We start from the raw sequence: 15,945 nt of genomic DNA, 5'->3' as shown, positions 1-15,945 counted from the left end.
ATTCAAAAATTACAAAATAGACCATGTTAATATTATAAAATTATGATTATTCCTACATGATATTGAAAACACATTTGTTAGATGTTGTCTCACATTGATCAGTCTGGGGTTTTCTGTCAACAAAGTCCCAGTGAATTTCTCAGTGACCTCATTGTCACTGTTAGTCTGAAACAACTGGCTAGAGAAGGTTCTGCACTGAGTCCATGTGCATGCACTTGAATCTTTATTTAATTTGAGATAGTGAAGAATTTTTTTTTGAGACAGGGTCTCACCATGAATTTCAGACCAGCCTTGAACTCACTATGTAGCCCAGGCTGGCCTCAAACTCATGGCGATTCTCCTGCCTCAGCCTCCCAAGTGCTGGGATTAGAGGCATGCACAATCATGCCTGGCTGTGAAGAATTATTCTACCCACCTCAAAAAAGAATTATTGTACAAATAAAACTTTATTTTTATTTTTGTTATTTAAAAATATGTTATGCAAGTCAGTAAGTTGTTTCTTCTTGGTAACAAGTTTATTATTTCATCATCTATTTACAGTGACTTATACATCAATTTTACATATTCATAGCTTTATTGTCATTAACAGTTATTCATTGTGCATTGACTCTGCTCTGGAATCTCAGCTGATGAGACTAGAAAACATTTCCTTCTGCACAGGCAACATGTTATTACCCTTCAGAGATTCCTTTCTGAAAAAAGAAAAGAAGATGGGAGTTTTTAATCCCAAAATGAATTAACAGAAAAATCCTTACAAGATGCAAATGCAAAGTATAGATGAATGACCAAAACACTGAAAATACGAAAGCAACAGGAAATATGAGAAACCCTTCGAATTACAGCTGAAATATATTTTCCAAAGTTCAATATTTGTATCCATGGGTATAGTTGCGGCCATTCAGGAATAAAATAAAAATTAAATCTAAAAATCTAAACTAAAACTAACTGTTCCAAATACATATACATACTCTCTCTTTTCTATTATGTTTATGTGTGTGTGTATATACATAATTATTATTTCTCCCCAAATCAGGGTCATCATAGGCTAATGACAATGATTAAAAGAGGCAGAAGCAAGCCAGTGCAATAGCACATTCGTCACCAACACACTTCCAGCTCCAACTCTGCCCTTGCCTTTTGTAGTCACCGCTCTTCCTGCTTCTGTCCAGCCCTCAGGGGTCTCCTTGTCCCTGCCTGAATTTCGCTACTAGTTGGCAGTTAATTAATGACAGAGAGTCCTGTGTACATGGAGAAAATTGTGGTGGGAAGTATGGACAAAGTCTTTATATGTCTCAACACTTTTCAGTTATTAGAAACAGAGAGGTAAATACGAGTAGTAGAAAAACTAGTTGGCTCTGTGTCAGTAAACCAGTCTGGCAATTTAATATAATCAAATTTTAGTAATTAATTTTTGTATTGTATTGTATTAAATGATAGCAAGGTGTCTAAGCAGCAGAGGTGGAAGAGGGGACAGAAAAGTTGGTGGTTCCTTGGCAATTTTCTTTTTTTGTCTTTTTGAGAGAGGGTTTCACTATGCAGTTCAGCTTTGAGCTCACTTTGTAGCCCAGGCTGGCCTAGAACTCACAGTGATCCTTCTGCCTTACCCACCACCCCTGCCCCAGTGGAGGGATTACAGGGGTGTGCCACCATGCCCAGGCAGCAATTTTCTTTATCATAGGTCGAAACTGGTATGGAATCTTCCAGAAGCTAGAAAAATAGTTATTTTCTCCTCCTTTACTATTTAGTGGAGAGGGGAAAAAAAAAACACCACCAAGAGAACTATAATCAAATTTTTTGTTCCTGTGAGTGTTCAAATAGAGGCTTAATAGGCTTAAATTTTGAGTTTAAGCATCAGATACTTCCAATCTCAAAATGAACAAACATGCTGAAAGGTGATGAGAGGGGAAACCTAAATATGTCCTCTAGTCAAATTCTATATTTAACAGTAAAAAACCTACATCTGACTAGACTCGAGTAAAAAATTAAGTAAACATAAGAAAAGTGTTAGCTAAGTATGCAATTTTACTAACGTGTGTTCTTTTACAACATTGTTTTTTCATACTTAATTATAGCTGTCATGTAGTTTTATTTTCTTAATAAAGAATTTAAATTGCTGAAGGTAGTCTCCTGTTTTTTTAGAGAGAGTCTGCATGTATAACCCCAGAAGAATTTTGAAAAACATAGGATCCCTTGAACATTTTACATGGATATCTACAAATGTTTTGTCTGAAGTTTAAATCACTGCAAAGAATGTAGTTGATGGTGTATTATCATTTGAATATGTTCTTTAATTTTGTTTGTATCAAATCTTCAGGGTTAGTTGTAGGGTTAGCTCACTCAGTTTACTGAGTAAGTCCACTGGATAAACACATTCCTAAAGAAGCCAGTCTTCACTGTTAAACCTGTCAGCTTGATGGAGCTTACTGCCTATCACTCTAAAAATCAAACAAATGAGACAATAGCCTTCTAAATCCTCATTCCAACTGGGGAAAGACAAGAGAGGTAGAAACAAGGTGAAGAGAGTTGGTAAGAGTTTGTTCCCTGGACAAAGTAAGGTTTTAGTTTTTACTAAGGATTTCTTTGCTTTTGTAGGGAATGAGAAGAACACCTCTCTGAGCTACTGTCTTTTAAATGATCCCCTTCTGAGCTGAGGCTAACATTTTTATTCCCCAGAGCAACGCATCAAGGTAAAATTCAGACTGAGAGGGAGGCCTAATAGGAGGAGGATTGTGAAAAGGAAGATATGGACAGGCCTCAGGAGGAGGGCCCTCGGTAATCATAGATGTAGAAGCTGAGAATCGGGAAACATATGCAGAGTTAATGAAAGCTATCCATCGCCATGTGTTTTTGGAAAGTTTTCTTGGATCCTACCAGTTTGACTTCCCAGACTGAAGTGTGCTCCTCTGAATCCTTTTTGGAAGGAAGTGCATGTGCTATAAAGATATGAGATACAGTACAAGCTGCAAGCTGCAAGATAGCCTCCAGTGGTCAATCATGCAAACAGCAGCAGGCGGGGTCCTGAAGCTTGGCTCAAGGAAACCACTTTGTTAAAGCTTCCCCCAGTGGAACGACTCACACTCCAAAGTCTAATTCTTTCCCATAGGTATTTATATTCATATGTGTTGGATTTTTAGAGATGAAAAAAGCTTATCAGGCACAAAAAATATAAAGCTAGGAAAGTTGAATAAATAGCAGTGAGATTACTTTGCATTTTTTGGCTCAAGTAGTACAAGGCAGTCCCTGATTTAATGTGCCTGTTATAATGATATCACATTACAAGAAAATTTAAAGTAATACCACATGTTGGAGAGTTTTAAAACATGCAAAACATTGTGTCCGTTTGAAATACAATTTCATGAAAATCTAAACTTCATAATAGATAAGCTGATACAGGTTGAGAATCCCTTAGGGACAAGAAGTGTTTCAAATTTCAGACTTTTTTCGTTGCTTTTTATTTTTGTACCGGGAGTCAAACTGGATGTTGCGTTTGACAGGCAGGTGCTTATGCAACTGAGCTATATCCCCAGCCCTCAATTTCAGACTTTTTCAATGGGATTTTTGAAATATTTGGATCTAGACAATGTGATCTACACAATGTGATCCATCTCTTATGGATGAGACCTAGGTCTAAACATAAAATTCATTTATGTTTTACACATAGCTTGAAGGTAACACACACACACACACACACACACACACACACACACACTATTTTAAATAAGTTTATGCATTAATTCTGGATTTCAGAATTTCAGATTAGGGTTTCTCAACCTGTATTAGCATTCAAAGCAATGCTTCAAAGGACATCTTTCAGTATTACTTTATGTTAAATATGTTTACATTTTACTATTCTTTCCCACAAAGCATATGGTTCCCTGTTTTCTCCAGGAATTATAAAGCTTCCCAAAAGAAACAAAGTTCAAATCTCTACCAATGGCAGGCATCTGTTGCTTTTGTTCTTTCAGCTTTTCTGTCTGCCATCTTCAGGTAATGTCTCCCCACTTCTTTTGAGGTATTTCTCCTCCCTCACTCCACACAATTTCAGGCTGCTATTTGTGCTTCTTCTATAATAGAAGGTGGCATGGGGACAGGTCTAATCATTCTAAGTACACCATCTTCCTGACCATGGACTGGTCTGGTGGTAAGCATATGACCCTAAGTGGGCTAATTATAGTCTTTTTCTGTGATACGTCTATGAAATTAAGAGCCTCTCAGTGAAGTTCCCAAAACACCAAAATATTGAGTTTTGAGATTTCTTATGGAAGATGATAAAGCAGTAGAGGTTTCCCACGGGAGTCTAACGTGGAGCAAGCCAAGCTGATAGAATGGACAATGCAAGCCAGACAGATACAAGCAAAGGCACATAAATTATAAAAAGGTTTCCCCAGGCCCTGGACTGATACAGAAAAAGACTTACCTGATCATTGAGAGACCGACAGGCTCTCAGTGGCTTGTAGATGACAGAGTCTAAAAATCAGATGTTAACAAGAAGTCACCAGAATGGACGCAACAGGAAGAACCTGTTTGTTAACTTCTAGGCATGCAGAGTGCCATGGGCTTTGAATGGATGGTATTTTCTGCACTGAAAAGAACTATGTATAAAGGGAATAGGGAAGCAAGGTTCTTAGAGGTGATGTAACTGGGTTAAAGCTTTGCCGGACTGGGGCCAAGATAGAGGGCAAGGTGGTGCAGGTAGAGGGGTACTGAGGCAGCTGCAATACCCATGTTTCAATAGTGCCACCATGTGGTTGTGATGCCAGCAGTGGCCTAACTCTATCTCACTGTGTCATTTTGGTTGACTGAGCTGTTTCTGATTCTTCTATTCTAGAGGTGAGAGTTGGCAGAGCTGACTATCCTGTCCCTGAGATATATGATTTCTTAAGAGTGACAGACGGGGTAAGATTAGAAAGAAGGGATTACAGTGAAGGAAGAGATCTTGGTAGTATCAGAGAATTCCTTGGATAACAATAGGAGACTCCTCATTTTGTCCCTCAGGTTGGAGAAGTAGAGTTTGTAAGTGATAGAGTTGGCTGGAGTTGACTTCTACAGTTTGTAAGAGCCAACTGTAAATTTTCAGTAGTTTTGTAAGCCAACTGCTAAACAAAACTATTGTGAAGAATAAAACACATATATCAGATTTAATGACAATAGATTTACTGGGAAAAGAGTGGGATGTAACTCCATTTGGCAAATCACAGTTCAATTGCAACCATGTGTTAGCTATAGAAACAAAAGTTTGGCAAGAGTCAACACATTCTGTAAGAATCCATTGGCTCTGTGGATGCTACAATAAAAGCACTGTATATTTTATTATTATTTGTAAATCATATGCTACACATATTTTTTACATCATAAAAATTTTAATAAACTTACATATATAAACACACATCTATAAACATATACACATTTTTCCCCTGAAGATTTTGTTAAACATCACACCATTACTCCTAAATTATACGTTTAGAATGAAGTGCTCATATTAACCAAGTATGAATAATGTACCATTTCAATTCCAATCACACTCAATTCCAGACTAGTGTGGCTTCCTCCTGAGGCACACCCCAACAACGCTGCAAAAAGGTCAAGGAATTTCCATTCAGTTTTTTCCTTAAATGCTTTGGAGACAAACCAACAAGCAAACTCTTATGAAATCTCTGGTGATACTTTAAAACCATCGTGAAGTGCTAAGTGCCTAATATGGTGATATTTTATTCTCAGTCAAATTGTCCCAGGTTTATGCAATTGTTCAAGAGCTTAATCTCACCATGAGCTATGTTTTCATGGAAAAAGTAGGTAAATACATTCCTCTGTTTAGTGACAACCAACATAATCTTTTGAGACTTAAAAAAAAATAAGGATGAGGTAGAAGTTTCTACTCTCAGTGGCAAAATGAATACAGGTTTTCATATAGGCACCATTAAAATGATAGAAAAGGAACAGTTGAAAAGAAGATGAAATAAGAATGAAGATAATTTAAAAAGAATCACCAATAGATGAGATTTTAAAAAATGGATGGAAGTCACAAAAGAGATGGAACCATGTGATGGGTTAAACAGAGGCAGGAAGTCAGAATGCTGATACAATCACGAGGGATTGTAGAAGCCATTAGAGGGAATCTCCCTAGTACAACTTGTAGAGTTCTGAGGCTGGACAACTTCCAATCAAATTGCAAAGCATGAGAACAAGACAAAGATATTTGAAGATTCACATACTCCTTTTCTTAGGAAGTTATGGAATGTACTCAAAAAGAAAAAGAAGGCAGGAGCTGGGCATGGTGGTACATTCCTGTAATTCTAGCTATTTGAGACTTCTTGGGAGGCAGGAAGACTGCGAATTCAAGGCCAATTTGGGCAACGAGAAAAGACTCTGTCTTTTTTTTTTTTTTTGGTACTGGCTGGGAACTGAACTCAGGACCTTGCACTTGCCAGGCAGGCGCTGTGCCGCTGAGCTACATCCCAGGCCCAAGATTCTGTCTTAAAAAAATACAAATTAAAAAAAAGACTAGGGATATACTTGGCTTCATTTCCCAGCGCCACACACACACAGAGGAAATTAGAAACAAAGTGCCTCTGAGTACAGAAAATATAACCAGAGGTTCAATGAAAAGAAATCCCAAATGCCTTACTACTGCAGGCCTTGAAAAAAGTCTTTCTAAATTGGAACAAGAATTCAGTGGGGGTTAAAAAGAATGTCTTTAGTAAGAAAGGAATAAATCCTATGCTATTGGTGGAATTAGTTAAACTACTGAAAAGTATCTGGATATGGTGAAGTAAGCATGTTCTATCTCTCAGGGAAAAAAAGCAATTAGAAACTCTGGGAAAACAAAATATCATAATAAAGTTGTCCTCCAAAGATCAATCAATGTAAAAAAACCAGTATACTTTTTAGCAATTATACTGCATTTAGAGCAGAAGGAAATAGTACACTGCAAGGTAGAGTAGGAGGGAAAAACAATATTTGACCAAGATGTCAGAAACATTTCCCCTCAGACTGTATAGTACAGGGACCCTGCACTGGGTCTATGGTGAAAAAAATTTTAATAGAAGCAAGTCTCTTGGCTTTATATTGAATAATTCATTGATAGTTTTCTTAAGGGGGTGGTTTTTTGATACAGAATTTTGCTATGTAATTCAGGCTACCCTTGAACTCACTATGTAGCCCAAGCTGGCCTTGAACTTGTGGCAATTCTCCTGCCTCAGGCTCCCAAGAGCTGGGACTACATATATGTGCCATCAAACCCTGACTTCAATAGTTTAAATAGCAGATATATTATTAGGATTCAACTTTTAGAATCAATTTGTAGACAAAACATTGAAAACATAATTGTAGCCATATAGAGAATTTAAATCACAGAATATAAAAGAAAAACAAAGCTGACAAAAGTTGGTAGGTGGAAGTTAAAGAGCTGTGAAAGGATGTGCGGACACATTATTAACCCCTTTGCGTGGAGGGGAGTACACAGGTGTTTGATCTAGGTACTATTAAAATGATAGTAAAGGAACAAGAGTTGAAAAGGAAATAAAATTACAAAGATGAAGAGAATTGAACAAGAATCACCAACATATAAAGAATTTATGGAAGTCACAAAAGGCTAAGGAAACAAAAAAAAAAAATCATTTAAAACTTAGAAATTTAAAAGAATGATACAACAATCATAAACCTGAAGAGGAAAAGCAGAAAGAGGTGAGATGCAGACGTAAGTTAACAACGTGAGTTAAATCCTCATCTTCTAGAGTAGGGAATCAACAGAACAAAAAATGATACTATTTTACCATATTATTTAGATTTGTGAAAGTCTGTACTGTACTAGAAGTAAACCATAAATGGTTGAAAGCTGTAGCTTCGGAGGGGGGGGGGGCAGAGTTACTACTCAGCTGTAATTATTTGTTTAAAATGACAAAGTTGGGCTGGGGCTGTAGCTCAGCTGACGTGCTCTTGTGGAGCATGTGTGAAGGCCTAGGTTTCCAGCACAACCAAAAAATTAATAACAATAATAAAATAAGAAAGGTGAAAGAGTTTTAAGTGTGTATATTTGACTTTGACAGATATAAAATTTAAAGTAAAATAGTGAGGCCGAATAGCATCCCACCCACATGTGAGATCTGCAGTCAGTTTGTGCATGTTTAATATCAACCCAAGCATTTACTGGCTATGTGAGTCTGAACACGTTACTCAATCCTTTTGTTCCTTACTATCTGCATGACCTTGGGCATGTTATTTAATCTCCTTGTGCTTTATGTGCAGTTCTCACTAATAAACAAACCAATATGTATAAAATGCTTAGCAAAGGGACCAGTATATAGGAAATGTCCTGTATTTAATTTTGAAATAAACAACAACCAAGTGCTTGTAAACCTGTGGAGATGCATAGGATTCTTTCTAAAACTAATTTATCCTTGAACATAAATTTGATAAAGCCTTTTTAAGGAAAATTTTTGATAACAGCTATTAAAATTTAACCTGCACACCTGCCTGGCAAGCCCAAAGTCGTGAGTTCGGTTCCCAGTACCGGAGAAAAACCAAAAAAAAAAAAACAAAAACAAAAAATAAAATTTAACCTGCATACTTTTTGAAGCAGTGATTCTATTTTTAAAGGAATTTACCTGGAGATTTATGCTTATTTTTTGGTTCAAACAGTGAATCTAAGGATATTAATTTCATCATTTAAAAATGTTTATTATTAGTACATGTTTGTGGTATGTAATGATTATATTTTTGTGGGGAGGTGGACATGTACATAACACATTTTAATTTTTTTTACTTCTCCCTCCTCTGTCTCTTTTTTCACCTCCCATATGCAGAAGATCTATCTCCCTGCATCATTATGAATAGTGGAAAAAAATTAGAAATTGCTTAAGTGAATCATGCTATATTAATATACTGGAATGCCACAGCCTTTCAAAAGAAAAAGTAGACACGTATATACTGATTTGAGAACATTGGCAAGTACAATAAACAAGATGTAAAACAATGTGTACATTGCACTTCTATTTGATTAGAAGTGAAGACATACATGTGCACATGCTATACACATGCAGCAAATGAAACTCATTCTGGGATTGATTCTGGGGAGGTAAATGATGTCTAAAATGAGATGGGCATTTATTGGATTTGCCCTTTTATTCTGCTTGAATTTTACTATATGCTTGTACCAATTTTTTTAAAGGATTTAAAGTATTTCCATTGTGAGGTAAAATTACAGTTAACTCACCATTTCAGTTAGGATGCTTTTTGCTCAAAAGTAACAGAAAAACAAAGTTCTGCTTTGTTTTTATTGGTTCATATATCTGGGAATCCACCTGCCCACCTAATGGAAGTCCAGAACAGGTTAGGTTTCAAGTTCAGTCTGGTCCAGTCTGCCAGGACAGATAATCTTGTTTACTGGATTAATCTTCAATTAGCTTTTCTCAAGGCCAAATAATGCCTTCATATCTGCTTTCATTTTTTTTTTTTTTTTTTTTGAGACAGGGTCTCGCTATGCAGTTCAGACTGGCCTTGAGTGCACTTGGTAGCCCAGGCTGGCCTTAAACTCATAATGACCCTCCTGGGATTACAGGCGTGCACCACCACGCCCGGCCATATCTGCTTTCCTTAATGTTCAGAGAAAGACAAGATGTTTCTTCCTATGATTGTCCTGTAAGAGTAAGGAAAACTCTCCTAAGTTTCTACACTTCTCTCAGTTCTCCTTGGCCTAACCTGGTCCTTATATCATTCCGGAACCAGTCTCTATTGCCAGAGGAATGCCATGTGCTGACTCACTTAAGCCTGGGTTTTTGTACCAGTCGCTAGGGCAAAAGGAATGAAATTATCCTTAATTCACAATAGCCTTCTCTAGAGCTGGGTCTAGCAGTCCCTGCAGTACTTTAGAAGAGCCATACTGGAGCCTGAATGAGGACACTGTTAAGAAGGGGAGAGAGGGAAACGGATGCTTTGCAGACAACCAAAAAGGACCACAATGCCTGCTCTGATCTCCCGCAAAGCTATTATAAAAGCCTTCCACTACTGCCTTCACAAAATGATCCCTGTTCATAAGACTGCTGTCGAAGAAAAAGAATTTCTCATCTGTTACAATAGAGAAAAGCCTGGCAATCACTATCATAATGTACTTAGTAGAGATATAATTTATAGGAAGCCCTGCCACTTGATACAGAACAGATAATGTATTGGGGGAATAGTTGTACATCTTTAAGAATGTCAGGTTTGGAGAAAATATAGAAAAATTATCATCACCTGCAATAATTACAGACTCCAGAATGGAATTCATTAGCTTTAACTTTTCTCACTAATGACTGACTACAGAAATAAACAAAAAAGAGAGAAGGTTAGAGAAACCCACAAAAAACGTGATGAATAAACTACAGAATCTTTCCCTGCTAATATACATTTAAAAATTACCACGGGCATTCTGTGTCTTTCAAATTGAACCCAAGATGGAATAAATATTGGTACTCTCACAGGAAGGGACATTCTGGACAGTCTGCTTGTTATCATACAGCATGCCCAGCCAAAGATGATATCCTGGAAGGGCTGCGTCATTGCAAGGAAAGCTGGCAATATCATCTATGACATAATTGCTGTTGACTGTGCTTCAGACTTCAGAGTCCAGGCTTTTAGGTCTCAAAAGGTCTGAAGAGTCTCCTAGTTGCAAAGGATTAAGCTAGGTGAGTTGCTGGGGTACTGATTGGAGTGATTAGTAGAGAATTACTTGGGAGTGTGGGATGCACTAAATGTGTGTATCCTTCCCTCTCAAATATTTGTATGTCAAATTCAACACCCAGTCTGATAATATCAGGGGATGGGGCTTTGGAGAGTTTGTAACTCTGGAGTTCGTGACTTTCTAAAAGAGACTCCAGATTCCTTGCCCCTCACCCTGTGAGAACACAGAAAGAAAGTACCCCATAGGCTGTCACCAGAAAGCAGGTCACCAGGGTTTTGATCTTAGGCTTCCCAGCTTCGAGAGCTGTGATCAATAATTTCTGTTCCTTATATGCTACCAGCTTATGGCATGAAAAACATTTTAATGTGTGCATTGAAAGTGCACAACATGATGTTATGGAATATATAGAGATAGTAAAATAGTTACTATAGTAAAGCATATTAATATTACCATCATCTCACATAGCCATTTTCTTTGTTTGTTTGTTTTTGTGCCAAGAGAAGGTAAAAGTCTACTTATTTAACCAGAATCTCAAATACGGTAAAATGTTATTAACTATAGTCTTCGTGTTGTGTGTTACATCTCACCTTGTTCATCTTGCACATCTGCTTCTTAGAAATTACTAACCTCCACCTCCCCATTTCCTCTGGAAAGGAAGTAGACTTGGACTTGGATTTGAATGTGATATCAGTAGAGTTATAAGACACAAGCAAATATTAGTATCTTTACCAATGGTTGCATCACCTCTGACACAGACTCAGAGAAAAAGGAAGGATTATAATTAAATCTATGACATTGTTCCCAGGAAGTCTTAAGAGTAGAAAAAGGAAAAAAAGCTCCTCAAAAAAAAAAAAAATCACTGATTTATCTTTAGGCCAAGAGTACCCTTTGCATTCGCCTGGCTAACGAAAGAAGTTATGTTACACATGGGGCCATCAGAGCCCCTAATGAGTCAAATTAATTCTTCTGAAAGGGCCCCAGGGGCCTCTCAATTGCATCCTGGCACAGCCAGAAAGCCTGAATCCAGGCCTGTCTGCTGGGACATGTGACAGGCTGGAGTGGCACAGGAAGCCTTCTTTCCTCCCAGTTGATGTGGCTGGACTGTCCGGGTTTGCTGAACTCCTTGCAAGCAGGGAGAGGTGCAGAGGTTTTGTTCTGGTGGTACTGGGTAAGGTTTGCCAGTCCTTTTGAGGCTGTAGAACTATGGAGTTTTTCAGTGGGTGGGGTGGAATGGGAACAGCTTTTGATCTCTTTGCCTCTGAGCACATTAAAACCTAAAACTAACCATTAGAAGAGTGGCTAATTAAGCCCCTGGCTTTAATTTCTAGACCCCTGTATCTGCTTAGAGCTTCATTCTGAATTAACTAAGAATGCTAGGTTTTTGGTTTTTTTTGTGTGTTGCTGGTGATTGGATCCAGGTCCTTGTGCATGCTAGGTAAGCACTCCACCACTAAGCATTTCTCCTAATGCTAGGTTTTTTAATCATCAGACTTTTAGGAGAAGAAAATGGACTTCATGGTGAGGAGATGTTTTTTCACCCTAGTAATGAAGCTTACCTAGTATCAGTCTGTGTGAAACAAAAAACACGTAGTAGAGTATCTATCTAGGACCTTCCCTGAGAATGGTACTGAGGCATCAGTCTGTATTAGAAATGAATGGCAGGGTGGAGGGTGCATTACAGGGTCTCTAACTTCCTGACTGTTGTAGCTGTACTGACATTTGGGGCTTTCTCCAAAACTGTATTTAATATGGCAGCTACTGGCCATATGTGGCCCTTGAACACTTGAAATATGGTTGCTCTGAAATGACATGTGCTTTAACTACAAAATAGACACCAGATTTGGAAGATTTAGTATGTCAAAAAGAGTGTAAAATATTCCATTAATAACTTTTAATACTGAGTATATGAAGAAATGATAATATTTTAAATATGTTAAATAAAACATATTATTAAAATAATTTCAGCCAGGCATGGTGGCACATGCCTGTAATCCCAGCACTTGGGAAGCTGAGGCAGGAAGATTGCTCTGAGTTCAAGGCCAGCCTGAACTATATAGTCAGATCTTGTCTCAACCCATCCTACCCCACAAAAAAGATACTTTCACTTATTTCTTGCTACTCTTTCAAAATGTGGCTCCTGGGAAATTTTAAATGACATGTGGCTCTTATGGTATTTCTTTTGCATAGTACTGTACCAGATCTTCAGTGAGAGAATTAGGCTAGTGATACGTGATCAGAAGCTGCAAAATCCAAATCCTGTAAATAGCCCTTATTTCTGAGGAGGCTCCATGTACACTCAAGGCATTAAAAACTGATTTTTTTCTTGGTCAAGAGATGGATACACCACATTCAGTTCAGTCCAGAACTTTCAGCACCAGCAATACATGAGAGACAAGATCCAGGGATCAAATAAATCTATCAATTCAGAGAGTCATATATAGAGTTAATTAATTTCCAGGAAACAGTAGTAATATTTATAGACAGTGCTCAAATGAGTGAAAAGAGCTTGGAAAAACGGTTTTGTCTCTTGAGAGATATGGGCTAGGCTTTAGCTTCCTTAGAGAGCTAACCCTCTGATGAGCCCATCAGATTTAGTTCTGGCTAAAGACGAGAGGAGTTGATAATGGTGCCCAATAGTCATTACTGTGCAGGTCACAGTATTCCTGACACAGGATCACATTCTTCCCAAGGAGCATGGGACCCTGACAGCCTGTTCTGAAATGAGAAGAAGACTCCAAGCAACTGGCTACATGTGGGAATACTCCACACATGATCAGCATCTGCCAAAATGCTCCCTGAGAGGTTCCTTGTGTCCATGTTAGACACCGTAGAAACATTAGACTCTAGCTGGTAACAAAGAAGTTGCAGCAACAGCAAATGCAAGACTGAGAAAACTGTCAAGGCATCAGCTTTCTAACACACTCACCTCAATGACCAGTCTCAGCCTTTCTTCTGTGAGGTGACCTTGCCATGTTATCGGGAACTGGAGGGTTTGTCAACTCTGACTCTGGCATTAAGCATCTTGACTCAGCTATGCGCCCAGAAGGTTATCTCTCAGCACATGGCAGCATTTGGGATCTGCTGGGGTTTGAATGGTGACTGTCATCCAAAGGTCCATGTGCTATAGGCCTGGTCCACAGGCTGGTACCATGAGGAGCAGGTAGAACTCTATGGAGATGGGGCCCAGAGAGAGGTCATCAGATTATTGAGGGTGTGCCCTCAGAGAGGATTGTAGGGTCTCAACTGTGTCTGTCCGTCCTTCTTCCCTCCTCTCCCTCCCTCTCCCTATCCCCGTCTCTGTCCTTCAGTTGGGGATGTGACACTTTGTTCTGACATATGCTTCTTTCACTGCCATCCACTGCCCTCACCAGAGGCCAAACCAATGAGGCCTGCCTGATCTTAGACCTTGCACTCAAGGTCTCAAAGCATGAACTAAATAAATCTCTCTTTATAAAGTTTGTTGCCTCAGATACTCAACTGTAGTGACACAAAGCTGACTAATGAAGGATTAATCACTCTGCCCAAAAGTCAGTTGGCTTTATTTACTTCATTCAGGGTCCTGTGGGTTTCCCATTTTTCCATCTCTTCCATTCACTGTCTACCTGCAGATCTCTGGACACAACAAGGACAGTGGGTAGCTCCTTAGACTCTAGGTTTTCCCTCACGGACTTCACCTCCAACTTGTTCTACCGGATCTTTATTTGTACTTCCTCAGGTATCTAAAAATAAAAAGAGTTAAAGTAGAAATCCTAAGTGTTATCTTTTGAAAGATCTACTAAGAAGATAATCCTTAGCTGGCATCTGGTAACTTGAACTTGGGGGAACCCTGCCTGCTTAATCTGTAATGAGCTTCTCTGGCTGACACCATTTCACATGTGTCTCCACTATTCCTTGCTGAGAAATTAAGCATGTCTTGTGTAACTCCATTGGGAGAGGATAATCAAAATCTTACACTTGGTTTCCTCTGGACTTTGCCCCGTTTGCCTTTTATATGCGTGTTTGCTTTGTATATTTTTGCTGTAATAAGTCATGGCCTTAAGTATGGCCACACGTAGACTCAAGTCCTCCTAGTGAATAACTTAATCTGGGAGTGGTCTTGGAGACCCTTGCCCATCAATCAGAACATCAGGAAGTACAGAACTCACTGGAGGAAGACTTGAACACAAGTAATTTTTAGTTTTCTCCTCCTTCTCCTCCTCCGCTCTCTCCCTTCTTCCTGTTTCTCCCCCTCTCCCCTAACTACCATTCCGTCTTTTTATGATACTGAGGACTGAGCCCAGAGTCCTTGCACTGAGCCACGTCGCTAGTCCTTTTTAAACTTTTTTATTTTTGAGACAGTCTTGCTAAGTCACTAAGTTGCCCAGACTGGGCTTTTACTTGTGCAGCTCCTGCCTCAGCCTTCCAGAGGGCTAGATTACAGGTGTGTGCCACCGTGCCTGAAGCTGATTATCCTTCTTAAAGAGTTAAGGAGTTGGAATACCTGGATACATGGAATATTACAGAATGTGGTTGAGAGAGCCAAAGCACTAAAATTGAGGTTAATTGGTAGATGAGGCAGACTTCTCAAAAGACCCCTGTCAGAAAAGGTCGTATCAGTGCCCTCTAAAGAGATCCATGGAGGAAGACTAAGGGAGGTTTGGAGGATTCAGTATAGAGAAAGACATTCCTTAACAAAAAAAAAGGAACAAGAGACAAAGGGCATCCTGCCCTAGTCACATTAGCTGAGCAGGTTAAAACCAGGAAAATAAAATAAAACAAAATCTGGGCTGTGGACGTGGCTCAGTGGTCGGGTTCTTTTCTTGCATGCACAAAGCCCTGGGTTCCATCCCCAGCACCACAAAAACAAAAACAACAACAAAACAAACAAAGCCAAAACCTCCAAAAGTCTAGTACTAGTACAAGGACAAATTTCTTTCTTTCTTTTTTTTTTTTTTCAAACTTCTTTTTTCAAGAATATTGCTCTTGATAAAACTGCAGTCAGGAATCATTTTAGGGACAAAAAGTTCACAAATGAAGAGTGAAGAAAAGGTGGCATTGTTGAGTAGTATTTTCATTATTATACCCTTGAAAACACAAGCTGTTTATATATGAAGGGAGTATTTTTGTCTCACAGAAAACCAGGGTTCCAATTGCCAATAGGAAGGCAGCTCCTAAAAAAGACATGGTAGAGCACACCTGTGATACCAGGACTCTAGGATGCTGAGGCAAGTTGTCAAAAATAAAAAGTAAAAAAAAAAAAAAATGGCTGGAGATGTAGCTCAGTGTGAAGGACTGGACTCAATCCCCAG

At 38.7% G+C, this 15,945-nt stretch overlaps 1 long non-coding RNA gene across 1 annotated transcript in view; it reads right to left on the bottom strand.

The window, feature by feature from the left end:
* Positions 1-555: 555 nt before the first annotated feature.
* LOC102009360 overlaps positions 556-15,945 on the bottom strand; it is a 22,505-nt gene continuing 7,115 nt past the window's right edge. The window contains exons 4-5 of the long non-coding RNA XR_001232714.1: positions 4,418-4,467; positions 556-692 (exon numbers count right to left, since the gene is read on the bottom strand). This is a non-coding gene — a long non-coding RNA (uncharacterized LOC102009360). The remainder of the gene's footprint in view (positions 693-4,417; positions 4,468-15,945) is intronic.

This window comes from Chinchilla lanigera, unplaced genomic scaffold (genome assembly GCF_000276665.1).
Source record: "Chinchilla lanigera isolate Chin_1 unplaced genomic scaffold, ChiLan1.0 scaffold00009, whole genome shotgun sequence".
Lineage (NCBI taxonomy): Eukaryota > Metazoa > Chordata > Mammalia > Rodentia > Chinchillidae > Chinchilla > Chinchilla lanigera.
The sequence above is the reverse complement of the archived record's forward strand: the minus strand, read 5'-3'. Positions and strand labels throughout refer to the sequence as shown.